The sequence below is a fragment of the Solanum tuberosum genome, unplaced genomic scaffold (genome assembly GCF_000226075.1).
Source record: "Solanum tuberosum cultivar DM 1-3 516 R44 unplaced genomic scaffold, SolTub_3.0 scf00030, whole genome shotgun sequence".
NCBI lineage: Eukaryota > Viridiplantae > Streptophyta > Magnoliopsida > Solanales > Solanaceae > Solanum > Solanum tuberosum.
In genome coordinates this window covers 1,735,165-1,739,992 of record NW_006238956.1, presented here as the reverse complement: position 1 = coordinate 1,739,992, position 4,828 = coordinate 1,735,165, and the positions used below count along the sequence as shown (strand labels likewise).

The window sequence follows — 4,828 nt, the reverse complement described above, 5'->3', positions numbered from 1 at the left end:
TGTCATGTCTTAATTAATGATATACCTCTTATGTATGAATATTGTGCAAAGGTGAAAGAAAGGAATGATAAGTTACTTTAAGTGACCTAAATGTGGTGCCTTAGTATGGATGGTGGTATGGGACGCCATCCATACATTGCACGAGGTATAGCATAAGGGTTTCTTGAGGTGAAGGTCCAAGGTAAAGGTTTTCATGTTGAAATTGTTTAAAGGTAATATTATGACTTACTTGATGTTTATGCTTGTCTTGTATGTCTTTTATGCAACTGTTCATGGTACTTCAAAAAGTGGCATAATGCATGGTTTCTAACCAAAATGTCCCTTTTAAAGCATGTTTTGCATGGTCATCATACTTAGTACATTTTGTGTACTAACCCATATTCTTCATATTTTTACTATAAGTGTAGGTTCCGGCAAGTGATCCCTCCTAGCTAGTTTGAAGTGTTGGATTGCTTTCCTCCAAGACTTGGTATGTCCTCATGGATTCGAGGATAAGACTTTTAAGTTCTTTTGTTCATGTAATAGACTTAATAGACTTCTTTTGATTGTAAAGGGCCGTGTCCCTACTTATGTTTTGTGACTGTGTCTAAGATGGCCATGTGAGACTTAGACTTCCGCTGTGTGTTTTTAAAGTTGTTTTAATGAAGTTTAAATGTGTGGATGTAAATAAGTTTTTTTTTATTCCGCACTATTTTCATTATTGAATGCAATGAATGACTATGTGGCTCGTATAAGACCCCTTCGGGGTCGAATACGCCATGTTACGACTAGGGGGTACTCTCAGGTCGTGACAATTTTAGTCCTGTAGTTTGTGAAAAACTTGTTTTGCTTGTCATTTGAATTTTAGATCCATTGGAGCAGTTCAACATGAAGGAAAATATTGTCTATCAAAGTATATAAAGCAATAACTGACGTAATATTATTCTTGGGAGAAATTTGAATGGTTGGGGAGTTAGAAGATATGATCGAATATTCATAGGGTTGTCCAATTGCAGTGTCCAAGCCACCTTACACTAACCTAGACAATGAAGCAATATAAGTATCTGGTAACTCTACTCACCAACTTTAAGCAAATAGGGAAAAAAATACCTATAGTGTTTTGATCTAGCTCCACTGGAATTTGAACCTTCCAAAAGCACTATGTTATTTAATTTTGCGACATATGAAAATAGCTTCTTATATTTTTAAGAAAGAACAAACAAAAACTTTTATTAACGAACACATACACATACCAAAAAGGAAAACAACAACTAAAATAGAGTATTGAAATATAAGAAGATAGATAACACTTATTTTCAGAGATTGAAGTTCAATTCATCCCACAATGAACTAAATTCACATGAACTACAAAAGATCGGAGCAAGAGATAAGAAGAAATAGCTCTACATGTGCATATTAGTCGATACAATACAAACACAAAAGAGGAAACAAAATTCAAACGAAACTCACCATAAATAATAGAACAGTCTGGTGCAAGAATGGAGAAAAAATTAAGGTACACTCCGAAGTGAGGCACAAAATGATTGCAGAAGATGAATATTCAAGATTGAGATGTTTGTCCAACTTAGCTTTTAAGTTGAACCTGCAATTACACATACCACAAAGGAAAAGGATTATAATAGAAAGTGTAAAAGAAAAACTCAAAATTAGCTAATTCCAAAGCAAAAAAAAAATCTGGCCAAGCATTTAAAAGACAACTAAATTCCTCCTAAAGAAATCTTCTGTCAAAAGCAGGTACTTGGCTTCTTTAAACCTACCACTATGTTAAGTTGTTAATTCCATGGACTTAATAGGGGTGCTTATCGATCGGTTCGATCCGTTTTGTGAATTACTGATTCGGTTTATCAGTTTGTTAACACCTCAAACCGATAACCAAATCAATAAGATATTTGTTATCCTGGTAATAACACAATCTAGCTAAGGAATATGTTTCCTCACCACTCCAAATAGTATGAAATTCTTCAAACATTCAAGTGAGCTCGTGAAGACGAACTATGATCTTTAAAGCACCCAAATAACAGTATTTCATGGCTAAGCCATAGAACAAAACAACTATTTGAGCGAAAAAAATAGCTACATGTATACATGTCAGGGTAATCATTATTTGTGTCATAGCAAAATAAGAAATGACACGAACCTGGACTATTTCCTTCTTCTTGTGAACCTCTCATGTGCTTATGTTTTTTTCCCTTGGACACAGTTTGAAATACTCCATAATGACTACCTGGTTGTGGTATTACTTTTCAATAGCTAGACAATAAACTATCCCTCTAACGTGCACATCATATATCTTCTTCTTGATAAAAATATTAGGTCCCCCAAAATTTAGAGCTTAGGGCGTTTGTCTTCGAAAAAGAGAGATTAATTATAGCTTATATTTTTATGCATCCAACATTTTTTATTTTCTTGGTTCACCTAAAAGGATAAAAGATTAGAATTAAAAGGATACAAGTTTTAATTTAGAAGCAACATGAAAAAATAAAATTTTATGATGGAAAAGAGAACAGAGGAAGCCCATATACTATTAGTCAAGTAGAATCTTAATTGTTATTAAAGAAGTTAAAGAAAAAAATAATCAGTCTAGCTATATTTCATGGGGTCTATTCGATTACGATAACAAAGTAATTTTACTGTGATGTCCTTGTTATTAGGTGTGTGTGCTAATTGTTGTGGACGGAGGGGCATGGTAGTTTGGTAAGTGCACACAAGCTCTATGGAATATAATGTTGGCGGGATGTAGGCAACCTACCTTGACACAAGAATAAATGGTTGATCCCATGACTTGAACCAGTGACCATAGGTCAGATAGAGACAATTTTACTGTTGCTCTAACACTTGCCTTCTTCGCTGGAATAGTTTGAAGGAAAAAAGTTACCGACACCTAATGTGTACACCAAACTACATTTTTTTTATCATGATTAGTAGTAGTAGAAGATAAGCAGAGAATCAGTATTAGTCAACAATAGCTACATGGTTCTCTCTTAGTAGCTAGCATGAAAGACATAAGAGACTGATTTAAAAACAGTGGAGAAAACAAATTCAATAGACAAAAAAAGTCTCTGTATGTTAGAAAATGGTGATAAGTTAGAGTGCGATATTAGCCTATATAGAAATATCATTGTCATTCTTCATTCATCATCAAAGGAGTATCTTTATTAGAATGTTGCACTAAGTTTAGATTCAAGAATCAAAGTTAGTCAATAGAGCCGCAATCTTAATTAACCCGTATATGTATCGACACTTCCCTCTAGAAAATAGGTCTATTATTCATTTCTTTAAGCAAACATCCTTCACTGTACTGTTCAGTCAGTCTTTAGTCTTTACATCAAACTTGAAGACAATTAGTAAGCTAGGTATATAGACATTTAGAGCCGTTCAGTAAAAACTATCAATTGTTATTCAGGATACTCGAATTTCCAACATTAAAGCTAATTTTGAAATGAAAGCATGATAGTACCTATTGCGATTGTTAGAAAAGAGGCAAGAAAATCTGCCACTGCACTTGAATTTGTCTTGTAGAGTGTCCAAGTTCTTTCTGATACCGGAGAAGGGAGCAGTCTATCTTTATGCGATAAAGATAAAAAAAGAAAGAGTAGTCCATCACTACTACCAATCAAACACTTTTTCCTAGAAGAAAGTTCAAGATTCAAAGGGCATCTACACAATGAGAAGAAGATAAAAAAAAGTAATTCAATGAAGGAAAATACCGACATAAATTTTGAGGTCTTCGTTGGATCCAAAAATGAAAATGAATGTGGAAGAACATAGAGAGAGTTAAGGCAGAACAATTACTATAGCAGACTTGAACTTAACTCATAAAATTGAAAAAATATGACAGAACCAAGAGAAAAAATTGGGAGAAAAAACTAAACTGAATTTTCCGTGTGTAGAACTAACCACATCCCACAAACATGATCGGGGATCTGTATATGTAAACCATGGACAACGCCTCTTCCACTTGCGCCAAAATTTGAATATATATAAGAATACAACAATAATTTGTACGCCTTAATCTCAAACTCAATTATGAAATTGTAAACTTTAATCTCTTTTCAAGAGTAGATTAGGGCAAATAATGAAACAAAAGCTGACCTAAAAATGCATACCCAGCTGAGAAGATGAAGTTAATGAGCAGGCCTTCAATTCAAGTTTGGAGAAAAGAGACTTCTGAATACTTGTGAAGGAGTGGATGTCTCTCCATTGTTGGTACAAAGATATGAAAGAATGGATTCTTCTGGAAATGTTGAGAAAAAGTTAATTATCTATTTTGTGTTTTAAGTAAGATGACGGATTTGCCATCTATTTTGTCTTTTCTTTGAAGTAAAATGACAGATGTACCCTTGGTCGTCTTCACCTTTCTATATAAATAAAATAATAATAAAATATATATATTAGTAATGTAATTTTTTTGCCAGCCATGATAAAATAACTTGTTGGAAATCAATCCTTTAGTTTTTGAAGTTCACGTGTTAGCAAAGCATAAATACATTATTTTGATGGTTCTATTATATGTTTTTATGATTGGTCCAGTAGGAATCATAAATGTATTAGACTATTAGCACTTCTGTTCTCTTGGTTGAATAACTACATGAGCTTTGTATTATTTCACATTATATTATATAAATTAAGAATTTATGATTAATAAATAGAATTATTAAAATGGTTTATTTATTTGGAGTCGCTAAAAAAATTCTTAAAGCTTTATATATGTGAGCTTATTTATGAATTAAGAGCTATAATTAATAAATAGGATCTACTAATATGATTTATTTATTTGAGGTCATTAGAATACCCTCAATGAATCATGTATAGATTGTTCTAAGTGAAT

General features: G+C 32.8%; 1 long non-coding RNA gene across 1 annotated transcript; it reads right to left on the bottom strand.

Annotated features, from left to right (window-relative positions):
* Positions 1–799: 799 nt before the first annotated feature.
* Positions 800–4,343, bottom strand: LOC107059636 (uncharacterized). Its single transcript, XR_001472788.1, has 4 exons — positions 2,750–4,343; positions 2,138–2,415; positions 1,090–1,582; positions 800–1,018 (listed from the first exon to the last, which is right to left on the bottom strand). It is a non-coding gene; the product is annotated as an uncharacterized lncRNA (long non-coding RNA).
* Between the last annotated feature and the right edge of the window lie 485 nt (positions 4,344–4,828).